The sequence below is a fragment of the Mustelus asterias genome, chromosome 13 (assembly GCF_964213995.1).
Source record: "Mustelus asterias chromosome 13, sMusAst1.hap1.1, whole genome shotgun sequence".
Classification (NCBI taxonomy): Eukaryota; Metazoa; Chordata; class Chondrichthyes; order Carcharhiniformes; family Triakidae; genus Mustelus; species Mustelus asterias.
The window spans coordinates 72,697,401-72,711,718 of record NC_135813.1 but is presented as its reverse complement, the minus strand read 5'-3'; positions in this window follow the sequence as shown (position 1 = coordinate 72,711,718).

Below are 14,318 nucleotides of genomic sequence, written 5' to 3'. Positions count from 1 at the left end.
CACAATTACAGTTGTTCCACATGAGCGTCACCGGCCCTTTAAATTTTCATGTGCATCGCAAGGATACCGGCTCCCAAGATAAAAGCGGAATTGGTGCCCACATCTGGTTCCGCTGTCAGGAATGGCGTGTCAGGAATTAAATTCCGCACTCTGTCAGCTGGGAAATCCTAAACTAGGCTTTCGTTATATGGTAAGCAAAGGATACAAAAGCCTAAACAAACAAATTCTAGCCACTGCCGGATGCATATTCAATGAAACGCAAACTTTCTGCATGCAGAATATTTTCACTCAAACTTGCATTTCACTCGTTCAAATTCACAATGCCTTTGTTAACCTGGGCAATGGCCAGTTGACTATATATGTAATAGGAAGAGTCAATATTAGTACTTTAGGAGGGCATAGACAGAGGAAGAATACAGTGCATTATCCAATGCTTAGCCTGACTTATGAGTGGATCAAGAGATACAAATTTGCAACTATAATCCTTCCTATGTATTTGCCGTTGGGCAACAGAAAATGGTTGGGGTTCTTGACTAGTTTCAGGGAATGATTGAGGCTAAATGGAATCTAGGCTGAATATTGATTCTTAATGACTAACATTATGAATTATTTCATATCGTATTTGTACGTATCAGTTGGGCCATGCCTTATTATTCCCAAGACTGCAGTAATCTTGCGTTTGCTACCAGGCCTCATTCACATTGAACTTCGTTCATGAATGGATCTATTCTAATGTGAGGGAATGCCAAAACTGCAAGTGAGTTCGCAGGACTGGCTTATTCTATGGCTTTTTATGCACTGTAAACCACTTAATACTGTTAACTGTGTTTCTTCCTTGTATCACATGTTGACTAGCTTTACGAGTTTACTTGTGTTAGTTTTGAAGATCTGAAACAACGATCTGATTTTATCTTATTTCAAGACAATTCATGGCACAAAATTGCTGCATTGTGATGTAGCTGTATGATAATCATTCACTTACATATTGATTTAATGTACACTTTATAGAGAGGTAGAAATGATGGTAAAATTTCATTTTTACTATATTATGGCAATCAGAAGTGAATATTGTAATTTTGTGTCAAGTGCAGTTGGTGTAACAAGTTGTTACAAGAGAGGAAAGAATAAATTTTTGGCATTGTTTGAGATGTGTTTGCCAATTACTGTTAAGAATAAATTCTGGAGTCAAAAAGTGCAAGTTTTAGAAATGGTCCACTATCCATTGCTAATCAGTATATGGAAGTGGATTCCACATCACAGTGATCTGGAGATTCTTTTGCGAGAGAATTATAATGATAATAGAAACATAGAAACATAGAAAAACTACAGCACAAACAGGCCCTTCGGCCCCACAAGTTGCGCCGAACATATCCCTACCTTCTAGGCCTATCTATAACCCTCCATCCTATTAAGTCCCATGTACTCATCCAGGAGTCTCTTAAAAGTCCCTACTGAGTTTGCCTCCACCACCACTGATGGCAGCCGATTCCACTTGCCCACCACCCTTTGTGTGAAAAACTTACCCCTAACATTTCCCCTGTACCTACGCCCCAGCACCTTAAACCTGTGTCCTCTCGTAGCAGCCATTTCCACCCTGGGAAAAAGCCTCTGAGAGTCCACCCGATCTATGCCTCTCAACATCTTATATACCTCTATTAGGTCTCCTCTCATCCTACATCTCTCCGAGGAGAAAAGACCGAGCTCCCTCAGCCTATCTTCATAAGGCATGCCACTCAATCCAGGCAACATCCTTGTAAATCTCCTCTGCACCCTTTCAATCATTTCCACATCCTTCCTGTAATGAGGTGACCAGAACTGAGCACAGTACTCCAAGTGGGGTCTGACGAGGGTCTTATATAGCTGCATCATTATCCCGGACTCCTAAACTCAATCCCTCGATTGATAAAGGCCAGCACACCATACACCTTCTTAACCACCTCCTCCACCTGCGGGGCCGATTTTAGAGTCCTATGGACCTGGGCCCCAATGTCCTTCTGATCCTCTACAGTACTAAGAGTCTTTCCCTTTATATTGTACTCCTTCATCCCATTTAACCTGCCAAAATGGACCACTACACATTTATCTGGGTTGAAGTCCATCTGCCACTTCTCCGCCCCGTCTTGCATCCTATCTATGTCCCTCTGTAACTTCTGACATCCCTCCAGACTATCCACAACCCCACCAACCTTTGTGTCGTCGGCAAATGTTCCAACCCATCCCTCCACTTCCTCATCCAGGTCATTTATGAAAATGACAAACAGCAAGCATCCCAGAACAGATCCCTGGGGCACACCACTGGTGACCGACCTCCATTTAGAAAAAGACCCATCTATACACACTCTCTGCCTCCTTTGGTCAAGCCAGTTCTGGATCCACAGGGCAGCAGCACCTTGGATCCCATGCCCTCTCACTTTTTCTAGAAGCCTTGCATGGGGGACCTTATCGAACACCTTGCTAAAATTCATATAAACCATATCTACCGCTTTCCCTTCATCAATGTGTTTAGTCACATTTTCGAAGAACTCTACCAGGCTCGTAAAGCACGACCTGCCTTTGACAAAGCTGTGCTGAGTATTCTTAAGCATAATAGACCTCTCTAAATGCTCATAAATCCTGTCCCTCAGGATCTTCTCCATCAGCTTACCAACCACTGAGGTTAGACTCACTGGTCGGTAATTTCCTGGGCTATCCCTATTCCCCTTCTTGAAAATAGGAACCACATCCACAATCCTCCAATCCTCTGGCACCTCTCCCGTCTCCATCGACGATGCAAAGATCATCACCAGAGGCTCTGCAATCTCTTCCCTCGCCCCCCACAGTAACCTGGGGTACATCCCATCCGGACCCGGCGACTTATCTATCTTGATGCCATTCAAAGATTCCAGCACAACCTCTTTCTTAAAGTCCACATACTCAATCTTTTCAGTCCACTGCAAGTCCGCAGTACATCCACCCAGGTCCTTCTCCTCTGTGAAAACCGAGGCAAAATACTCATTAAGCACGTCTGGGATTGTATGAAGATTGCCAAATTTTCAGGTTGGCCTTTGAGCCCGGAACTATTAATCTTAACTAGGTTAATTTTTTTAATATTGTGGCTGGAAAAATGGCCCTCGGATTCACAGAAAATAGTTTTTTTTTAGATGGTAGAACCCAGAAAATATAACAAAATAAAAAGTCACAACAGAATTGATTTATTTTTTAATTTAAATGGAACTAAAAGGGAAGCCATGGGGAAAAATGGGAAGACACAGTTGGCAAAGTTTTTCTTTATATCTTTAAATTTAAATTTGTTTTGTACATTCAGCTTTGTTTTGTCACGTTCATGTTGCAGTGAGACCTGATATCACAGCAACAATGGACTGCATTTCAATGTTGCAGTTTCTGAGATGTAAATATAAAAATACGGCCAGTTAGGATGAATGGGATTTCCTGTCAAATGTTGTACTTTGGTAAAGGGTTTTATTGCCATGATTGTAATTATTCATTAGTGGCTAGCATTTATGTAAACCAAAAAATAATGTACATTATCTTTCAATATTAGATTTTCAAATTTTATTATTAATGGAAATTTTCTGCGTAATATGTTCAATCCTTAGAAAGAGTTACTTGCATTTATACAGCACCTTTCACCGATTAAGGGATTTTTAAGGGAAAAATGTTCCCATTCCATCTGCCACGGGAATTGTAGTTGGCAGGCCAGGACCATGCAAAGATCCGTTAACCTCAGGTGGGATTTTCCAGTCTTGGGGAGGGTGCAGCTGAAAAATCCCACCCAAAAGCCAAAATCCCCATCCCGGGGCGGGCGAGGTTCCCAGAACGGAAATCTCCGTTGGCCTCAGACGGGATTTTATGATCTCGCCCAAGCGAAGATGTAAAATCCCACCCACAGTGTTTTATAGCCAATGAAGTGCTTCTAAATATAATCACTGCTGTAGTGCAGGAAATGCTGCAATCAGTTTGCACATAGCAAGCTCTCCCAAACAGCAATTAATCAAATAACCAGATTATCAATTTTAATATAAATTCAGGGATGAACGTTTAGCCAAAACATCAGGAAAATGTCTATGCTTCTCTTCAAATTATGTGGGATCTTGTAAATCTAACTCAGAGGGCAAACTATATAACGGTATTATGCCTCATCCAAAAGATGTTACCTCCAATAGCAACACTCCCTCAAATACCGCAGTGAAGTGTTCAATTTTCTGGAGGGAGTGGGATCTGAAACAAACTGACTCAGATGCAAGTGAGATATCATTGTTTCAAGATTGATACCTAATGGTCTCGGTGCTTCCAATTTATTTTTGTTATGTATTGTATGTTTTGTCTAGCTTGCCATATTTTGCAAGCCAGTGCATTGTGGGATCGCAGGATCCATGTTTTCTTATTAGTTTGACTGTGACAGCAATAAAGGACAATTGCAATTTAATCACCTCATCTACTGGCGTATTGATTGATCTTGAAAGATACCAATAAGGACCAAAAATACAACAATTTTGTTCTGTGATCATGTACATATTACTAGTTGTGGTTTGGGCTGATGAATAGGTCTAACTTAATACATTCCTCAGCTCACATGTTTTCTCCTTTAATAGCTTCATCACTCCTGATAAGTCTGCTGGCTTACTGCCAGCACCTAGTAACGTGCAGTAACAGTTCACAAGCTCCTTTCTTTTTAGGATCTTCACTCTACCTTTAGTCTAATGTGTTTTAGTAACTATATTTAGATTATTGAATCATGTTAAACCAGCTATTATACATAATAAAACATTCTTCTGAGCAACTCAATTATATATCTTGTAGCTTTGCATGTAATACGTAGAAAATTATACATAGGAATTTGTATTAAGTATATATGAAAGAAAAAGACTTGAATTTATAATCATATCACAGCCTTAATAGATTTCATAGCAGCTTACTGTTAATAATGAACATAAGAATGCAAGAAATAGGAGCAGCTGTCCCTCGAGTCCCTTGGTCCCTCACGTTTGTTCTGCCATTCAATGCCATCATGCTTGATCTTCTACCTCAACTCCAATTGCCTTCCCACTCTCTATTTCACTTGTATGCCTGAGAGATCAAAAAATCTATCAGTGTCTTGAATATACTCAACAACGAAACATCCACAATCCTCTGGATTGACAATTCCATAGATTCATCTCTGTCCTGGATGATTTACCCCTTAAACTGAGTCTGTGACCCTCCTCCCCCCTCCCCCCCAGTGAAGGCAAACAACATCTCAACATGTCACCTACCCATTCCTTTGAGAATCTTGTTTATTACCGTGAGATCACTTCTCCTTTTGAGCTCCAGAGAAGATGAGCCCAATTACCTGGATCATTATCTGAAGAAGAAAAATTTTCAGAGCTACAGGAGAAAGGCAGTGGAATAGCACGAGGCACTCTTGCAGAGAACCATCACAGATACAATGGACCAAATGTCTTCCTTCTGACTGTAACTAATCTATGCTTTAATTTACTCAGCCTTTCATCATAGGAAACCTTCTTATAGAATTATAGAAACCTTACAGTGTAGAAGGAGGCCATTTGGCCCATTGAGCCTGCACAGACAACAACCTATCCCCATAATCCCACATATTTACCCAGCGAATCCTCCTGATGCTAAGGGACAATTTAGCATGGCCAATCAAACTAACCTGCACACACTGTGGGAGGAAACTGGTGCACCCAGAAGAAACCAATGCAGACACGGGAAGAATGTGCACACTCTACACAGACAGTAGCCAAGGCTGGGGTTGAACCCGGGTACCTGGTGCTGTGAGGCAGCAGCACTGTGCTGCCCAGGACCAATCTAGTGAACCTTCCCTCTGCCACCTGCAAGGGAAGTATATCCTTCTTTAGATATTGAGACCAAAACTGCACACAGTGTGATCTCAGCAAAATCCAATACAATTGTAGCAAGTCTTCCTCAATCTTGTACTCCAATTCCCTAGTCATAAAGCTGAACGTAATATTTGCTTTCCTAACAGTTTGTTGCACTTGCATGCTAAATTTATGTGTCCCTTATGCAAGTATAACAACATCAAAATTGAAACTTCATTTTTCAAAAGTATTTTGCTTTCCCATTCTTACTACCAAAGTAAATAACCTCACAGTTCCCCATATTATACTACACCTGCCACACTTTTGTCCACTTATTTAATGGCCGTGATTCTCCTATCCCACTGCACTAATTCTTTAAAAAGCAGGCCAGGAGATTCTTGCATCAGCCAATTTGCGGGGTTCAAGCATGCATTCGTGCTCCACTAACGTCTCCCAGTGCTGGATTTCCAGCGGCATCTGCTCCGCGCCAGATTCAGCGGGGAGGCACAAAGACCATTTAACTGATCATTTCAATATAATTTCAACGTGGTTAGCAGCCTCGGGACTGAAGTCTTCGGGCCCGCTAGAACCTACCCTAACCCAGCTCGAGTGGTTCACTCCAGCGAGGATGACAGTAGCTCCCCACTTTCGGGGAACTAGCTGCCCAACCCTGTTGGAGTGAATGGGAGGGCCATTACTCCCCGCCGAGAGGGTCGAGCGGTGGAGGAGTGCCGCATTGGTTTTGGCACCCTGGCAATGCCAGCCTGTGCCCCCTGGCACTGTCCATGGGGCAAAGTGTCAATGCACAGAGAGCAGCTTGGCACTGTCCATCAGGCATGGGGCAGTGCCAAGGGGGCAGTGCCAAGGAGGTGATGCCTTGGGGGTGAGCCCTGATGGGGGCGTGGCCTGGTGGGGTGATCAGTTGGGGGTGGGGATCCTGCTAACACTCTGCAATCAGGATCGTGGGGGAAGAAAGAGGCCAGCAATGAAGTCGGGACTGCAGCGGGGGGAGGGATGTCGAGGGGCTACCTGGGAATGGTCAGGGGGCAGCAATTGGACCGTGGGGGGGGCAGAGGGCCAGTGATATGGGGGTCATGGGGCTAGCCAGTGATCGAGCTGGCCAGCAATCAGGAGGCCAGTAATGCGGGGTTACTGCGTATGCGCTGATCTCGGCACTGACAGATCGGCACATGTGCAGTGGTTTGCTCAGCGCTATGCTGCCGGCTTTCCAGGCGTGAATAGGCCCCATCCACTGATTTTTAAAGACATACATGCTAGTGACCTCTGCAGCGCACAGAATGTGGGAGATTCGTCTCTGAATTGCCACTGAAAAGAACCAATTTTCACCCGAATTTGATACTTAGAATTTTTGGGGAGAATTCCAGCCAATATGTCTATGAATCTTTGCAGCCACTTTGTGTCCTCCTCACACATCTCCATCTAACCTTTTATCATCACAAATGTGGATATATTATTCTTAGGAGGTCAATCTTACCAAAAACATTCTAAATGCTAAACAAGAATGAAAACGGGAGGGAATTGCACCCATTTTTCAGCGAGCTTTACCACTTTGTGCAAAAAAGGGGCAAAGTGTGATTGACACCAGTAAAGGGAGTGAAGGAGTCTATTTTTGCCTGAAAGCCAACGGCTCACACTAGAGGGTGCTATCACACATGCGCAGATCTTCAATGCTCTGTGCAATAGAACACTGAAGATCTGTCAGTCCCCCCACCTCCTGGACAATGCCCCCCCCCCACCCTCCCCCCACCCCAACTACTGACATCCCTTGTCAATCGTCCCCCCACTCCCATGGATATTGGCCTGATACCTCCGGCCAATCACCCCCCTCAGTCTGATCGATCGCTGCCACAGCCAATCACCCCCCCTCAACATCCCCCCTTCACCCCAAGTCAATACCCGCCCCAGTACCCATCCCAATATGTGCCCCAGCCGATCAGCCCCCCCTCACCCCTAGCCAAGCATGCCCCACACCCCTCCCGGAATGGCGAATCACTGCCCCAGCCAATTCCTGATTGCAGAGTGTGCAGTTCCCTCACCCCCACCCCCTCCCCTTAGACCCTGACCCATCATGGCACCACCTCCTCCCCTTAGGCCCTGCCCCCATCATGGCCCCACCACTTGGCACTGCAGTGCCAGGCTTTCTATGCCAGGGTTCCTAGTGGGCAGTGTTAAGGTGCCAGACTGGCATTGCCCAAGTGGCCCACCCCTGCCCCCGACCACCCGGCGGGCCTCAGTGGCAACCGATCTGACCGACGAGACCACCATGTCAGCTTCCATTGATGGGGGACATGCATGATCCTCGCTGGTAAGGACCTTGTCCAGCGAGGCCGTTAAGGATTGCATCCCGGATCTTAAATGTTGATTTTAATATTTAAATCGGCCTCGTCCCCATTTCTGGGTCCGAGCCTGATCATGCAGACTTCACAGTGTCAGTGGTATTGCGAGTGTTGAGAAATCAGGTGCAAACCCGAGTTTTCGCTTCTCTCGCAATCTGATCGGCTCGCCACACTGATCGATTGGCATAACAAGCCGGTAAGATCAACCCCTTAGTCTCTTCATCTGAGTCATTAATGTAGATTTTACATAGCTGAGGCCCAGCACTGATCCTTGCCGCACTCCACCAGTTACAACCTGCATCAACTTGAAAATGCTCCATTTTTCCCCACAATCTGTTTCCTGTCTATTACCTTCCATCCCTGTTTAATATGTTACCCCCACTTCCCAATCCCTTATCTTGTGTATTAACCTTTTTGTGTGTCACCTTATTGAATGCCTTTTGGAAACCTGAGTATGCTACATACACCGGTTCCCTTTTAGCTCTGGTGCTGGTTAGGTCTTCAAAAAAACTGAAGGAAAAGTAAGTTTGAAGGATAATCATTGTTGTTCTGAAGGAAACAAGGCAGCATCCTTGTTCTTTACATTGAGTTCCCACAAACATCAATGTGATCAGAGCTGTGAGCACAGAGTTCGGTGAAGACAGAGTCATGTGAATCTGCGAAACAGAGTGGTGAAGGGAATTTGATGACAGCAGGAATCAAATGCAGAGGAAGAAAGAGGCGGTAAGTAATTCAAACTAAGGCAAAACAGTAACAAACTCAATAATCAGAGTAATTAATTACATTTAAGGGGATAAAAAATAAATACCTGACATCCATCAATAAATTATCAAAAGTGGTACTGAAGTAAAAACATGTACATTGGCCAGGGGCCCATTGGAACCAAAGGCTCCTTGCCTCAGTGACAGGATCATGTAGATGAAATGCCAGAGTACTGTCCATGAATATTCCAGGAGTGGAGTTCCCTTCCAACTCAATGGTCCTACAAGCTTTGGGCCTCTTTCAATTATCTTGCTTATCGAGACAAATGATGGCCCCTCCATGATGAGGTGTCCTCCCTCTCACCTGCCTGCCTCTCCATCAGGGCCTGATGGTTTGACATCACTGTTAGGGCCTCTGATTGGGACTCCAGTATCAGGTTGACAACTGTGTAGGCAGATAATTAGGAGGTTACTTCTCAACAAATTGCAGCAGTAGGCTAGGAACTTCCATATGAGCCCAATATCAGAGCCCAGAGGTCCACCAGTAAATACAGCACTTTGACTCTATGACCAGATAATATGATTTTTGGTGTTGTCACAAACTTTCAGCAATGCCAAAAAATGATTGTGTGAGTGGTTTTCAATGCTCAGTAAATATTCAATATCATGAAAAGCTCTTTGAAAATTATAGTGGGGTGCCACAGGGATCGGTGGTGGGACCCCAGTTAATATATATTAATGATTTGGATGAGGGAACAAAATGTAACATCTCGAAGTTTGCAGATGATGGAAGGGTGAATTGTGGCAAGGATGCAGAGATCTTTCAGAATGATCTGGGCAGTTTGGGAGAGTGGGCAATTCAATGGCAGATGCAGTATAGTTCGGATAAATGTGAGGTTATTCATTTTGGAAGTAAAAACAAAAAGGCAGATTACTCCCTGAATGGTTGTAAATTGGGAGAGGGGAGTGTGCAGCGGGACCTGGGTGTCCTTGTGCACCAGTCACTGAAGGTAAGCATGCAGGTGCAGCAGGTGGTAAAGAAGGCAAATGGTATGTTGGCCTTCATTGCGAGAGGTTTTGAGTACAGGAGCAGGGATGTGTTGTTGAAATTATACAGGGCCTTGGTGAGGCCACACCTAGAGTACCGTGTGCAATTTTGGTCTCCTTTTCTGAGGAAGGATGTTCTTGCTCTCCGGGGAGTGCAGCGAAGGTTTACCAGGCTGATTCCAGGGATGGCGGGACTCATGAAGAAGGAGAGATTGACAAGGTTAGGATTGTTTTCGCTGGTGTTCAGACAGATGAGGAGGGATCTCATAGAGACTTATAAAATTCTAACAGGACTAGACAGGGTAGATGCAGGGAGGATGTTCCCGATGGTGAGGGAGTCCAGAACCAGGGGTCAAAGTCTCAGGATTTGGGGAAGACCATTTATGATGAAGATGAGGAGGCATTTCTTCACCCAAAGAGTGGTGAGCCTGTGGAATTCATTACCACTGGAATTAGTTGATGCCAAAACACTGAATTCACTCAGTATTCAAGAGGCGGCTAGATATAGCACTTGATGTGAATGGGATCAAAGGTTTTGGGGAAAAAGTAGGATTAGGCTATTGAGCTGGATGATCAGCCATGATCGTAATGAATGGTGGAGCGGGCTCGAAGGGCCAAGTGGCCTCCTCCTGCTCCTATCTTCCATGTTTCCATGTTTCTATGTTTATATTTTACGCAGATTCATTAAAATTATAGAAATAAAATATCTAGTTCAGCTCACTATCAAAAATATATTGACTGAAAATAATTAAAGACGACAGAATAATTCAAATATGATTAAGCCCATAGTTTGTTGGCTGTTCCCATTATAATTACTTTAAAATCTTTAGATGTATGTCAGTTGCAATTAGATAAGTGCTGAACAATATTGTTACTTTCAGCTTTGACAAAGGGTCATCTGTACTCGAAACGTCAGCTCTTTTCTCTCCTTACAGATGCTGCCAGACCTGCTAAGATTTTCCAGCATATTTTCTTTTGTTACTTTCAATTAGGATCAGATAGCAATTGTTATGTGAGAATATTAATCCATGTTTAAGTGGCTTCTTTGATGGTCTGGCCTATCTAATTTAACTACACAGATCGGAAATAACTCTGACTTCAATCTCTGACTTCTGCTCCCCTCAATCATGGAGATGTTAACAATTTACCTTGTTCTCTTGAAAATGGTCCACAGGTCACTATCCCAGGATAGTGGAACCCTGAAGACAATGTATAGAGACACAGGATCAAGTTGGCTCTGGTGTCTCAACAGTTGAATGACCTGCTGCTAAATATCACATGCGAATACGAGCTAAATGTTGGGGAAGTGGAAGCCACTCATGAATTCTAGAATAATAGGAAAAAAATTGCATCAGATCATCATGGAAGGAATGAAATCAATTCTCATTAGGTTTGTTTGGTCAAGTGTTATACTGCATCTCACATTTAGAAACTAGACCCCCTCCTTTGCATTTGCATTTCTAACAATTACTTATGAAGGATACAGATCATTTCAGAAATATACATTTTCATGGCAGGACACACATCAATTTTGTTCAAAGCTCTCTATATAAATATGTTATATGCAGCAGAAAATTGTTGCTGCCATGTAGGGAATGCACAAGCATCTTGTCCCTTATAATCATGTATTTCACAAAAGTACTGAATGAGTATTCAGTGTTCTGCTAATGCCGCATCGTGATAAATTTATGCTGCTTCTTAAATTTTGCCACTTTGGATGGAGGAGCTACAAATGGATAGAGGGGTATTGAGTGGGTTTTCAATGCAGATAAATGCAAATTTTAGAAACAGCAGAATTGATTTTACAAATATTTTGCCTATAGTTTTGTACAGCTCTTGCATCTTCAAAACCAATTATAAGTCTCTTATGTATGGTGGATGATCAAGTCTTAAAGGTTTGTAGAAAATATAAAACCTACATTATTAAACACATCTTGCATCCTTTGGAAGAGGACTGGGGGTGGCATAATTAGATTGTTACTTTTGTACAGATCTGGAGTCATTTAGCAAGATTGTATAAATGTGACTACAATTCCGTTTGTGGATTTAAAAACTGTCAGCAATTAGAAATGCAATTATCATCCAATGTAATTTACATAATACCGGTAGAGTATTCCAAGTTAGTGGAAGTTAAAAGGAAAAGTAATAATTAACAAATAGTACAATAGCTATCATAAAATATCTAGTTCTTTACCAATTTGACACATCAGTTAATTGTTAGGTTTAGTCAAGTACTATTTTATATCATGATTCATCAAATTAAAATGTAATTTCCATTGATAGGTATGCATTTAAGATGACTGTATAACAGTTACAGAGACCTTGCATATTATATTAGTGGTATTTTTGTGACTGATTATTTTAAAAGAGCTGCTTTTGTATTTCTTTTCAACAAGATTTATTTATTTACAGTGTGATATTTGTGTTTCTCGTGGCAAAATGCAGTTCAAAACTGATTACAGTCTAAAAAATAAAATCTATATAAATGTCCTTCAGTGAGGAGAAGTCTATCACACAAGTGACCACACAAGCCAAAAGCACACAATGAATACATTGATATGAGATCATTCCTGGGTTTTTGGTGCTCAGTTTTGAAGCAAGGTTAGCACGTTATGGTATAGAGTTTTAGTGATGAGAGTTGCTTACAACAAAAAAACATTGAGAACCTTAAATATAAAGGCACTTCCAAAAAATGTAGTTAGTATCCTTTCATCCTTATAATTCACAACTACAATTACTACCACTTGTGAATCCAGAAACACAAAGGCAGATATTCATATTTGCATGTTAACTGCATTTAATGTTATGAACATGATTTCACTATATTTTCTATACATGTTTGAGGTCATGAGCTTTGATCTTTACAATATTTTACAGGCATGAGTATTTGACTTAATTAACCTATTCATGGCAAATCCCTATTTGTATGGATAGAGATTTAAAACATGGTGCCAGAGAAAAGGTAAGTCACTCAAAGATAGTATTTGAAGTTATTTCATTTCACTATATACACTTCTTTTTTTTTATTTACAATGAAGCATAATTGATTCCTCTCTTTTATACACCTAAGAACTTTCAACCACATTTCTATAACAACTTTTCTCTAACAATAAATCATTCTTAATACTCCAAAAACAAGCACTTTTAGGTTGTCCAACAATAAATACTATTGACCAGAGAAACACTAATAATTAATACAAGCAATTTCTGCACTTTGTTCATGTTGAATAAACAGTTACTTATTGCTTGATACATAACTTAAAATATTATTCTTTGCCTTATGATGTAAACACCTGTATTGCTCAAAAGTGGAGACTAAACTTTGATACTAAGAATCACATGACCAAAATATAATACATATATAGCAGTTATAGGGTATCTGTATAAAACATTTACTGTACGTGAAACAAAGAATGTCTGTGGGCTCTCCATTATTTACATCCATTAATTTTTGCATGTACCTATGTTGAGTTGTCCCATTGTTTCCTAAATCTGGAAATAGGCCGAGCAGTTAACGTGGTGCACTTTCCCCCACATTGCCCAATCTTGTCTATGAATAAAGCAAGTAACATCATCCTAAATTATTTCTGATGCGAAAGGCAGATGCCTGCACACTGAAGCATTAGTGTGTCCTCGATATCATTCTGGTTTGACGGACTGCAATGACTATCTTATTGTATTCTGGAATTTATTTCTATTCTCAACCATTGTCACACTAATGAAGCACGGTGGGTAAGATAAATGGTGGAATTTTTTCAATATTAAATTCAATATTCTTTTTTTGTGGCTTCCTGCTTATGGTCTTAATATTAATTTGCATAAATTAGAATAGGGTGTTAGTCATGTGACATTCCTACTTATGCTTTTAGTCACTCAGTGTTGCTAACTATTTTTTTAATGACGTAGGAGGACTTGATTCTCTTCCATTCTCCACCACTGCTATGTATATAGTATCTCTTCATGTTTGTTTTGACTGGTGCTTATTTTGGAAATATTAAAAGCTGTAAGTGTCGTAAAATGTCACATTAATTGCATAAAAAGTGCAATTTCCGAGTCAGAAGGCCTCATAAACATTTTGCTTGGCATAGTTCACTATAAAGCCTTCTGGTAACACTTGGGAATAGTTACAAAACAAATGTAATGATAACTACCCAAAGAAGTGGAGGTAAATACTTTCTTCTTTTGGTGATATGTGTGGGCATGCAGGTGTCAGCATGTAGAAATCTTCCAGTGCTAATTACTCTGGATCTTGTCTCTTCACCAGCACCACATATGTTTATGGCAACAACAACATTTAAAGGGAAGACTAGTTCAACAGCAGGAAATTTCATTCACCTTGCTGATGATTCTTCTATTTGTATGACAACAATCGTGCAATATTCTTTCACAACTCA